General features: G+C 30.8%; 1 protein-coding gene across 1 annotated transcript in view; it reads left to right on the top strand.

The window, feature by feature from the left end:
* LOC143080632 (putative tyrosinase-like protein tyr-1) overlaps positions 1-13,821 on the top strand; it is a 36,606-nt gene that overhangs the window by 8,758 nt on the left and 14,027 nt on the right. The window lies entirely within an intron of this gene.

Raw genomic sequence — 13,821 nt, 5'->3', positions numbered from 1 at the left:
AAAAAAAAAACAGTACGAGCTTGTAAAGAGCAACCAAAGCATTTGCATGGTGTATATGTGGTGTGATATTGCAATAACTAAATGAAATGAGTATGGTATTGTCGTGCTTAACTTTTCCTCATGGGAAAATTCCCATGCACAACCATGACAATAAGCCCAGGGAATTAAACATAACGCTTGGAGAAAATTACCTTCATGTACTCCATTGTTCTGTCTTTTCTTTAAAATCTTGTTAAACATAAAAAGCCAGAAATGAGTCAAATGCATAAAGACTATAGGAATCATTTTGAAAAACATATCAATTTTTTTTGGGACAACTGTAATTTCTAAAACATGATACGAAGGAGATGCAGAAAACTCATAGCTAGGAAACTAAATGTCCACTCCATGAATCTGAACAATCCTCTGTTGCGCTCAATTTTAATTCACGTTTACGCTGTGTTGTCAAAAAGGTATAACTCGAATATAGCCCAATACAATGTATCTTTGGTACCTTATGCCTTATTTTTCTGCGTATTGAGATAGAAATGAAATGGGCTATCTATTAAAAGATTTCTATTATTTCTAAATTGGTTTTCAATATATTAAATAAAAGGTGTTGTGATTTTCAATTTGATTTAAAATGTTTTGATGCTCCCTAATCACACTATATTATGGCTACGGAAGGTACAACAGGGTATGTGTCCCCGATTGTCATTCAAAACAATTATTGTGCTATATACAGAACAATATTGTCTGCCGTTCCCTTTTCCATCGCAATGCAGTTAAATTTGATAGCGTATACAGCAAATTGTAGTCGAACGTTCAATCCCTTTTGTTTTTTTTATCTTGCACGACACATTGTTGTCAGTAAATTGAGTATGTACGTCACATGTTCAATTACTGTTAGTCACTATTCCGCTGTAGATGGGAAATTGAGAACAAACTATTTTAACATTCATATTGATTAAGACGTGTCTTATTTGATTCATGATTATCACAAAAGCTCATATTAAGGAATGTTTTCTTTTTGCATTCTACAACATTCTACCAAACTGAAGCTTATGTATTTTTGTAAATGTCTGTTTATTGAGAAGTCGGGCTTCCCGTTTTTCAACATCTTCATGCAAAACTTTTTCAAAGTGGTTTCATGTATTCAAAATATCAATTGTTTTGAATTATGAATGGTATCTGATGGTGATCTTCTTGAACGTTTTTATATTCCATTTTCCTTTTTTTTTATCAAGCAATAGATTTAGACAATAAGACTGTAAGGAACAAAAAAGATGGATTTGAAAAGAACTCCCCCTTTCGAAAACTTTCATTGTTAAAATTTGAAAATATAGAGGAAAGTAGCCGCCCAAATTGTTATAGTATTCAAGACGAAAAAGCTCACATTCTAGAAATCATAACACTATTTATTTGAATTTTGGTGGATGTCTCATTGGAAATCAAACCACAACTCCTTATTCTATATCAAAATATAAAACGGGAACCAACTTTTTCGAACAGCTTTACTCAGGCACACCTAAGTAACACCAGATGGCCACAATTAGTATTCTGAAAAAAAAAAATTCTCACACCAATTGATATTTTTTCTCATTTGCATTTATAGTCTAAATGACAAAAATACATCAAACTCGTATCATGTGACACACCAACGACAATTTGATGAGTACTTTATTCTTATATTTGACTTTAGACTTAGAGGAGATCTACCTTCTCGTACGGAATGTAGCAAAAAGTACTGTATCACGTGATATCACGTGTCCTTGCTAAATCATCGTTATAAATGTTAGTAGTGTAACACTGTCTACTGCGAGTTTTTTGCCATTTTTTTGTCTAGTATTATTGTAAATATATGTGTTTGTATGATTAATTAATTATTTATTATTGTTTATTTCTTGAAAAATAACAAGATTAATGTAGGCGTTGATGATCGTACACTTTTCCAAATATTTAAACATAATTGCAAGTATAGAAAATGTCCTCTAACTTACATACATATACAAGAAATTTCAAAAAGATATACTAGCAAGTAACAATCAAGGGAACCTTTTAAAAATCCGTTCATTACCATTGCATCAATAATATTAGTGTTTAACCTCATTATTGAATAACCTGCTACAATCACACTTGGGCTAAAAATTAAGGATGTCAAAACATTAAACTTAGTGGAAAATTTTTCAATAATTTTAGATCATGAAAATCATAAAAAAATACATGTAACCTTAAATATTACAAAAAATCAGGGTTTTGAAATACAAACATATGGCAACATCAGTGCATTGTCATCATCTAACTTCAGTTCTTCTAAAAATGTTTTAAAAATGTTCAAATACTCAGTGGTGTCCTGTTTATCTAAACTTCAGTGTTTAGATTTATAACACTTGGTTGGTTATGACCTACAAATTCTTTAAAAACTAAACGTGCGTTTAACCTTTAATTTACGTCCCAGTAACTTCGGATTAACGTGCGTTTAACCTTGAATTTACGCCCAGTAACTTCGGATTAATATCTTCTTACGTTAGAAGTAATTGACGAAGGAAAATGAAATGAATATAAAAATGCAAGTAGTTCACATGATACTTAAAAATTGTGATAAATAAGCAATCTTACAGTTATTGACAACAAAAAATGTCTGTACCAATGAAAAGAGTGTAATTAAAAGAAGATTAATCTTTCATAGTGATTGATAGTTATACTTTATCTTGGGGCGTCTTCGTAATGGCATCACACCATTTTGTTGTTTAAGCGGATAAAATGTTAACAATTAAGTACAACCATTTTTCATTATTATATATTTCCTATTATGATCAATATTAAAATAAGGATATACCATTCTTTATTAATATCATCATGAATATATAGATCTTCAATTTAAAATGTGTGTCTATTACCAAAGCAAATTACTTGTCATTTAGCTCGCAACTCTTTTTTGATAATATTTTCTTTACCTGCAACTTTAACAATCATGGAGACAGTGGACAACCCTGTATATAAGAATTTGATCTTAATGAAAAGTAATGAAAAAAACGTTTTTCACTGTTAGTGACAACTTTGTCAAACATTTTGCATAATTTCGAAACGGCAGATTTTATTAATCTATATGGTGTATAAAGGTTGAATTACACGTCAAACGTGCCAAAATGCAATTTGTTCGACACTAGATTTACGAAAACTCTCCGTACATCATGCCAGTACTATATAAGTTATATATAGATGTGTTTAAAATGGTTTCTAGTATATTAACATGGCTTAAGTAGAAATTGTCAAATAAAAAACGACCCCAACACAAAAAACCCTCAACGGCTGAATACTAATGATACACTTTATACATATAGGTTTGGCAACATTTTAATTCATAATTCGTAACAAGCACTAGTAGTTATTACTTTTCAATGAAATACACATGTCATGTATTCCAGCAAACTAAAAATAAATGACGCTACTTAAACAAAGAAGCATCCACGTAAACATAATAGGTACCTGTATCACTTGAGAATACAGAATACATTTAGCTGGTTCGGATCTGAAGTGCTACCCTCCTTAATAGGGACTCGATCACACTAATACGTTAATAATAAAGTTCGGCAATTCTATTTTTATTGAGTGTGACTTCACCGTATACGACTTACAGCTTACCTTCTTTTGGAGTACTCGCCATTTAACCACCCCCCCCCCCCTTTTCCAAACCCACCGAGAAAAAAGATGTAAGTGTAGTTAGTGTTTGCTTAGTCAGAAGTATTCTGCGCTGTGTTTTGAGTTTGGTCGTACTTATTTTGGCGATGATGGTGCCTGTTTTCCGTCGGATTATGCTTTTACATTACCCTTCTTGTATGTTCTCCCTTTATCAACATTAATAGTTAAATATACGTTTAGTTCATGTCGAATTGTGCAATGAACTTAATGTTGTTACATGTTGTTGGAGAGATCTGTGTAAATCATTGTTCACAGAATGAAAAATAGTAATAAAAACATAATGCATTGAAATACTAAGCATGCAGATAAATTTCATTCTTGAATATGTTTTTGTCAGTAAAAATTCTCAAAGGTGAACTATAAATATATATGTCATAACTAACTCTTGTTAGCAACGTTTAATTAATAAAACCTTCACAAGCTTTTTGTAAAATATGACACACAAGGTGTTAAAATTAAATAATACTAAAATTAGACTGAAGTTCAAGGTTTATTATTAAATTAAAATTTTGTTTAAATTAATAAAAAAAAAAAAAAACTTTTAGATTTTTGACACCTTTTAGGCAAATCATCAATGAACCATTAATAGAAAACACATTTTCAACACGTAACACAATCGTCCGTATATATGATAGCAAGGTCATTATTACGGCCACGTTTGTAAAAATAACACGAAAATTAACAGACCACTTGCAACACAACTGAAATCCTTCGTTGGTATTCAGTGTCGTTAAACCCACTGTTATAAAAAACATGCATTTTTGTTCAAGAATAGCCACAAAATCATTTTAGTATTTGGTGTCAATAGGTGTTTACTAGTCTTTTTGTTGTGGTTTCCTTCAGTTGCTCTCCCTGTGATCTAACGGTCCCCACTTCTCTTTTATTCATGTCAAATACTACAAATGCGATTCATATAAGACAAATATTTGAAAAAGTACGAGTGAACCAATCGAATCATCCTTTTCTTTAATAAACAAATTTTTCTGAAATGTGTTTTCTAGTACATGCTATGGTTAACTGTGTGAGATTTATCACGATCCCGAAAGGAAATGTATAGTGTCGTATGGTATGTAACGGCAATGTCAAACAACAGTTCACTACATATTTGTAATAAATATGTTATGTTGTAATTATTCTTCCGATTTTATGAAAAAAAAATTCTAAGAAACAGAAGAATGTGTGTTCTATTGTGATACATAATTCTTTTCAATTTTGTTTTTTGTTTCCTTTTCATTTATATATATTTTTTAAACCTTTGTTTAATGAAATATGGTCAGAGAATTTCTTATATTTTATTTGCATATTTGGAAAATCTTAGGTCAATTAGAACACCATTACTTCAAATCTAATCAAATGTATAATTCTTCATTCCCTTCAACGTTAATAGAAATGTCATTAGTAACAAGATAGGTCAAATGAAATAAAAATAAGTATATGTGATATGATTTTCAATGAGGCAACTATCCGCCAGAGTTCAAATTACGAAAATAATAGCAATTATAGGTCAAATGTTGACCTTTAGATTACCAGATTGCCATACAAGCATGCATGGAACAAACTTATTTATAACTTTATGCTAAATAATATAAAATAAACGGAAAGAAGTTATAACTTATGAAGTGTTATATGGTTATCTATCAAATTATAATTATTATAAATGATGATAAACAATTACGTTCCTTGAATACAAATACAGACATCGTTCTTTTATTTTGGACAGTTTTGATAATCCATCACGATTTTAACAAGAATATATCTCATTTCTCGAAACTTGAACATCCATTTTACCTTGTAATTTGTTAAGGCCAGACTTGTTAAATATTAAAATTAATATTTTCTGTGTCATACTTAAGTTTATGTTACACTGATATCTTTTCTTCTAACCGTAAGTAACCTTTGGTTAAAGAAGTGTGGCAGACTTTAATTTAAATTTTAAGTGATTCAGCATAATTTCTTAAACATCTAATCAACCTTGAATACATATGATTCAATATCAATAAACATCGTCGAGGCGGAAGTGAATATAATGTTTGAAATCAAATCAAAAGAAAAGTTAAAAAAAAAAAAAACTACGTCACAATGAACACGTTATGCTTTTTTTAAAGTTGTAATTTGAGTGTTTTTTCTGTCATATTTAAACTGCTTTCCCGTTTTCACTTTGACTTGCAGTGTCTATTTAAGCTCTATTGTTATTTCCACAAAAACAAAAATCGGATATTTTTTGCGACAAATGATTCATATCAAAACGTAATATCAAAATAGATGTTCGCAGCTAATAAATGTTGGTTTGCTGATATTGTATGTCGGAATTAGATAACACTGACGTCACAAACTATTGGAACATGACATTTCTGGTTAATCAATACATACATGTACGAATCCTCCATAAAAATAGTTTTGATAAATAATAGCGAAATGCATCATATTCATTGGAAATGCATGTAGCCGTTAGTAAGGAGACACCATTATATCTTAGAGGACTGAAGATAAAGGTACATGAAATGATTTTAGGTGCTAACTATTGAACTTAGTGCAATAAAAGCTAATTTAAAAATTGCTGGTACTCTTGGTTCTATGGGTTACAGAAAACGTAAAAACAACATCTCGGTTATAAGAATATTATGTAGTTCTCAGTATGTCAAATTATTGATGTAATACAAATTTTGATTCCTTTTTTTTCGTGTAAATCATTATATAATGTTTGTCATTGAAGTTACGAAAATAAGCCATAAATCACAAGTAGAGGTCACCGGTACTTTCAATGCGAATTCTGTATTATGTTTTGTGATTATTAATTTTCAATGTCTAAATATCTTACATGGTGTTCGTGTACCTTAAACATTTACCTTTCTCTTCAATGTATTGAATAGTTTTGTGAGTCTTTTAGTTATTTTTCATTTTGTTTTGTTTTTATCTGTCCCTTTTCGACCTATGATTTTTATTGCCACTTGGCATTTCCCCTGAATCTTGTTCCGGCAACTGAGAGATATTAATTTATCTCAAGTAATAGTGAATATTGAAATTAACATTTTTTTTAATGCTTCATGTATGAAGTCGTGAATCCGGGGTATAGGTCAATGAGGTGGCGACCCGGCAACACAGAAAATTAAACACATACAGGTCTTTATCTCGTGTCGATTAGGGTTATAAAAGCATACGTGAATTTATCCAAATGGAACAATGTTTTGGAGAAATTTGTTGATGTGCAATTATAGGTAAATAATGCATTTAAAATAATTAAAGTAAGAAAAGGTTTTATGTACACAACACGAGTTTCAAGAATGGTCTTAATCATGTACGCTACATATTTAAATGTATGATTGCTACCATGTTTATAGTTGGATTAAGCGAGTAAAACTATGAAGAGACAACTTTAAAAAAAATTAGTAAGAAAATATTTTCTAAAGAATGTGGGATTTTTATTTATTTATATAAAGATATGTAAAATCTTCGATGATGTATTTTTATTTAAACATGTGGTTATAACTGAATGAAACCACACTTCAAATCAATTTTTACAAATATAACCTTAGGATATCAATAAATGTGCTTAATCATTAAATTATTCGACTTTAAAATAACGCTTTGTTTTCTTGACGAAAGGGATTTTTTTACATTTTGAATGGTCAATCAGAAACTTTCAACGGAATTTCCCAGGTAGGTTAACAAGACAAGAGAAAATTTAACTTATCTATTATGCTTGTCGGTGACGAATATCATAACCTGCTTAAATTCATTTTTTGTAAAAGATAAAAAAAAAAAAAAAAAAAAAAATAGCGAAGAAACAATTAAGCAGTTGTAATGTTATCACCAAGTTCAAAGATTTGCAATATAAAGTCATTGATGGAATAATGAACTCGTATTAACCTTCATCAACTATGCTCTTTTTTCTACATTGTATGTTATGCCCTTGTATGTATTACTGTATTTTTGGTGTTATCCCAAGATTCGTACCTGTATTGTATTACTTTATTTTGATCTTCTATATACCATTATTAAAACAGAGGTAAATTTAATTAAAGCACATATATTATATACTAGCAGATTTAAATTATAAAAGTACTTTGCATAAACTTGTAAACAATTTTATGCATTTATGCATATTTTAGGGGCCAGCTGAAGGACACCTACGGGTGCGGGAATTCTCGCTACATTGAAGACCCATTGGTTGCCTTCGGCTGTTGTTTGCTCTATGGTTGGGTGGTTGTCGCTTTGACATATTCACCATTTCCTTTCTCAATTTTATTTTTTACAGAGTTTGTCTTTAGTGCCGTGTGGAGACAGTAGAGTGCCTCCCCGTGCTTAAGGTTTATGCTCTTATATTATACTAGATTATGGAGTGTGTGTCCGAGCGAGAACTTCTCTATGTTCATTACTTTAGGAATATCTATCAAAAAGTAGTATTTTAATATTCAGCCCCATTCATCTATTTAGTCAGACGTCAGTCGCTACCTTGATATACCCTATCTTTTGTTAAATTTGTCGGGTAACTTATGACAATAAGCATTTGACGTCTTGAGCCGAACAGTTTTATCATTTTTTTACACAATTTAATCTACTGTGTGATGGTTCATATTCTGGACGCCAGTCTTTGCTCCTTTGTAATAAATCTACATACCAAAAAACAAATATGAAGCTTAGAAATGGAAAAATATTAAAAACTAAACTCGTTCAAAGGGTATCTACACGTCTCAATCTTCAGAATCGCTTATCTAAAAATACTACCATAGCTAACGTTTTTAACAATAAAAATCGTGGTTACCCTTCTATCGATAAGTGTCATGCCAAAAAATGACTTACGTGTCCCCGTCTTTCCACCAACAATACAGTAAGGTCCACATTTAATGGTCGCACATTTTCTCTAAATTTTGAAACTGATATTACTTGAAAAACAAACAGTATTATTTATTTACTCACATGAAACAAACCGGGATGCGGTATTCAGTACGTAGGTGAAACTGGACGATATTTATCTAAACGCACGCAAGAACACCTGTATCGTTTTAAAAGACCCAATAAATTCAAAAGTATCATTTATCAACATCTTAAGAAGCACAGTCATCCTATTAAATATTTAACAGTTCAACCTTTAGAAGTAGTAAATAAGCAGCCTGGTGAATCTCATTCCAAGTTTGTACGATCACGAAAAATAAATGAATTAAATTGGATTAAAAAATTACAGACAGTCTACCCTCTCGGTCTTAATGATAATATCATGGGAATTGGCAATATATCAAGAACCGATTCTGTTAACATTTTGGATATAGTTTCTAAAACTGTTCGTAAAAATCGTTCTCATGGACGCAGAAAAAATCGCAATGAAAGAAAATTTCGGACCAACCATACAAATATTTCGGACCTAATTTCCATTTCAAAAAACAACGGCAGACATTATCTGTTAACCAAGCTTTGTTCTTTACCTATAAATAAATTAAATAAAATTTTAGAGGATTGCAACACAATTTCATATTACAGTCCTAAGTATGAAATTGTCCAAATTATAATGGCATATTGTTATTCTAAACTGTTTCCAAAAATTGATCGCCCTGAAGATCATAAAAAACATTTTATTAAAATAAAGTATGTCAATAAAGGTTTTGATTTTGTAAATATTGCCGGTATTTTTAACGACCATTCTGTTAAAGACCAAATTCCTGGATATTTTGATAATACTGAACTCCCTCTCATTTGTTATATTTACAAGAAATCTACCCGAAAATATGTGTTTAATTATAGCCAATTGTGTAAAGATGTAAATATCACTGAAAATACACCTATGTCGTGTAATTGCAGTAATTCAGAATACACCTATGGACCAATTTCCCATGTTATAACAGGAGACCTTAACATCGTTCGCGACCGAGAGTTAAAATCATTCCTCAGTAAAGGACCTAAATATCGTCCCCCGTCAACTATTAACTGGAATGAGTGTCGTAATATCATCAACGACTCACTCCGCGCCTACTGTTTGAAATGGGTAAAACGGGAAAAAGCTGACAAAAAATCTTTGAACTCTTTTTTTAATTCAGTAATGAAGATAGTTGATATTCGAATACAACATTTTAAAGAACATTTTACCCTCAACAAAAACTATAAAAACCCTATTTCGCGTATCAAAAATAAACTAACAGAACTAGCCAAGGAATTTGTTTTTGTCCCGGCTGATAAAGCTGCTAATAATATCATTATTGTTTGACGTAAATTTTATATAGAGGTTCTGCAAAAGGAAATCACGAATTCACCAACATTCCAACTGACTTCATTTTCAGAAAACGACATCTGTAACAAACATAAACTTTTAGCTACTTCTTTACAAGCAGAACCAAACACAATGAAAGTCCCAACTATGTACTGGCTTCCGAAGCTGCACAAAAAACCTTACAAATATAGATTTATTTCATCTTCCAGCCATTGTTCAACTACTAAATTGTCTGTTTTACTTACTAGTACACTTGGTACAATAAAAAACCTGATAATAAATTGTTCAAATAAGGCCTTTGAAAATAGTGGAATTAATTACTTTTGGAGTGTCAAAAACTCGTTGGAAGTACTTGATAAATTGCATGCATATATTGGTGATTTTGAATCTGTTCAAAGTTTTGATTTTTCTACCCTATATACCACTTTGCCTCATATTCTTATTAAGAAAAAATTCACATCCCTAATTAACTGGGCATTTAAAAAGTCGGAATGCGAGTACATATGTTCAAACTCTTTTAGATCATTTTTTAGTAGCAATAAACAAAAGAACTATGTCAATTGGACATGCTTTGATACTATTTATGCACTTGAATTTTTACTTGATAACATTTTTGTTCGCTTTGGAGATTCCGTATATCGTCAAGTTATTGGAATTCCAATGGGGACTAACTGTGCACCACTTATTGCGGACCTGTTTTTGTATTGTTATGAGTTACAATTTATGACTAAAATTAGCAAAGACCCATCAAAACAACATTTGATACAAAAATTTAACAATACTTTTAGATATTTGGATGATATATTGGCTCTAAATAATGACGACTTCAGTATGTATACTAAAGAAATTTATCCTGTAGAACTTACTTTAAATAAAGCTAATGATAACAATGACCACTGCCCTTTCCTCGATCTTGATATCTATATCATAAACGGGAAGCTTAATACAAAAATTTATGATAAAAGAGATGATTTTTCATTTCCTATTGTTAATTATCCATTTTTAGATGGTGACGTTCCCTTGTCACCATCTTATGGTGTTTATATATCTCAACTTGTACGATTCGCTCGTGTATGTAACGATGTATTAGATTTTAGCGAGAGAAATTTATGTATTACTGAAAAATTATTACACCAGGGTTTTCGATATCACAAACTGGTCAAAACATTTACTAAATTTTATCACCGGTATAAGGAAATAATTCGTAAATATAACTCAACATGCAGACATCTTATACGTTCAGGTATTTCACATCCAAAATTTTATGGAAATATTCTTTATAAAGCACAAAAATGTCAGTATTCTCCTCATAAACTAACAAAACCTTTAAATAGACTTATTAAAAGGGGATATAGTTACGATACTGTTGTCAGGTCATTAAAGATTGCATATTTTGGCTTTAACATTGATTCACTGATAGGGTCTTTACATCGGAACTAAACACATTTATTTCTAAAAAACAGTTGTTGGCATGACACGGGTTATGTTCTTCTCATATATTTTATGATAGTATGATACTAAACCCCTAACGGGAGGGATTGTACCTGATATTCATATGATGAAGACATAATCTTTCAATCAGTTTAATTGAGGTCTGGAGCTGGCATGTCAGTTAACTGCTAGTAGTCTGTTGTTATTTATGTATTATTGTCATTTTATTTATTTTCTTTTGTTACATCTTTTGACATCAGACTCGGACTTCTCTTGAACTGAATTTTAATGTACGTATTGTTATTCTTTTACTTTTCTACATTGGCTAGAGGTATAGGGGGAGGGTTGAGATCTCATAAACATGTTTAACCCCGCCGCAATTTTGCGCCTGTCCCAAGTCAGGAGCCTCTGGCCTTTGTTAGTCTTGTATGATTTTAAATTTTAGTTTCTTGTGTATAATTCGGAGTTTAGTATGACGTCCATTATCACTGTACTATTATGCATATTTTAGGGGCCAGCTGAAGGACACCTACGGGTGCGGGAATTCTCGCTACATTGAAGACCCATTGGTTGCCTTCGGCTGTTGTTTGCTCTATGGTTGGGTGGTTGTCGCTTTGACATATTCACCATTTCCTTTCTCAATTTTATTAATTTCACAGTTTACATGTCTAAAGTTTTTTTTTTAATTTATCCTGGGTGAAAAATGTCTAGTTCATCTGGGTCAAAACCAAAAATTAGTACAACTTGTTAAATTATGATTAAATAGCGTATTAACGGACTAACAACATACTTATACAAAATGCTATGAAAGCCACATTAATTTATTACAGTAGTGATTACACAATTTAAAAAAAAAAGATACATTATAACTATTTGTATGTTATACGTAACAAAATTATGTAATTCGAGCAAACATTTCTAAGTATTCGGTATCTTTTTGTTAATTATAGAAATATTGGGGGTGTTGGTTGTTTTTTTTTTTCTTTGTTTTTTTTTTTCTTGTTTTTTTTTTTTTTTTTTGAAAGAAAGTGTTATCGTCCTTTCTTTTTAAATATTTTGTAGTTCTACGAGAAGACAGATTCAAATAAAGTGTATTTACATTCTAAGAATACAAATAATGCCGACAAAGCATTATTTGATATACAAAAATGCATTCGGAACATTATTTTAATGTGAATTTAGAAACATTTGTGGTTACAACACCCTAATCTATAATTTCATACAACAGCAATAATACTTAAATAAATTGTTTTGTTTGAATTTTCCTTTCGTACCATTCTTTTTGTAGTCATGTCTACGTATCATCATAAACATATAATAAATTATATAACATAAAACCAATTTATTATAATTGTTTTGGAAAGTGCACAAAGATTATATTGATATTTCCTATCAGTATGTTTGTATAACTATGTTTATTTGTTTGTATGGTTTTTTTTTCTGTTAAAAGTATACATCCCAAAAGTTATTCATGTTTAATTTATGTTGTATGGTATGACACCTTTCTTTGTAATTAATGTGTGGTATTATGAAAGATCAATGATGTCATCAAAACAAAAGACAATAAATATCCTACAATTATACCTGGTGTTATGATAGATGTCTTAACAGACTATAATACCTGCAGTGCACGTATGCAAAAAGTCAACTTCAATACATAGATACAATCGAAACCTTTTAAGCAATAGAATAATTGATGCATGCTTAGCGCCAACTAAGCCAAAGAGATAATAGTTATATAGTACCGTTTTGACAGTAAGGAAGAATTTTTTTTTCCACGGTTTAAACGCATGAAGGTGTATAATGTTTCCCAGTCTGTGTGTCCGTCCGTCTGTCTGTCCGTTCGTCCTTCTGTCTGTCTCATATCAATATTTCAGCTTTAAAAGAAGGTTATAGTTTTGATTTAAGATGTTTTTGTGTCACATCATTTTGAAACTTAGTAAGTACACAGGCTAAATTTAAATTTTGGCCCAAATTACACGGTTCAGACACATGGAACTGTACTATTTATAGCGAGAGCGAGGCGTGTCTTTACACAAATTAATTAAATGAGTTGAGAAGTTATTTCGGTAAAGTTGTATTTCATCCCCATTCATTGTAAACTGAGTTCGCAAAATGTCTGTGTTATTTTGGTCTTTTGTAGATAGTTGTCTCATTGGCAATCATACCACATCTTCTTTTTTATATTGTCAACTATTTTCCGTTGCATACCAACTGTTTTTTTTTTGTTGTTTTTTTTTTTTCAATAAATAAAGGTTAAGAAATTGACAATTGAAATCAATTATGAAAATGATAGTTTTTTAGATTAAAGAATAATCACAAACCAGGGAATTTCCATACTGAATTGAAAGTCCCTGTACAAATCACTTACTCATACCTATCCTTTCAATGTTTAATTTGCTGTGTCATTACCTTATTCCTGGAGAGTCATAATGACGTGGACGTCTCCTTAAAATTCCCTTTTGAATTGTGGTAAATTTTCCGATACATCTTTACATACCGTTACTTGT

Source organism: Mytilus galloprovincialis, chromosome 6 (assembly GCF_965363235.1).
Source record: "Mytilus galloprovincialis chromosome 6, xbMytGall1.hap1.1, whole genome shotgun sequence".
NCBI classification, from domain to species: domain Eukaryota; kingdom Metazoa; phylum Mollusca; class Bivalvia; order Mytilida; family Mytilidae; genus Mytilus; species Mytilus galloprovincialis.
This window is presented reverse-complemented; position numbering and strand designations above follow the sequence as displayed.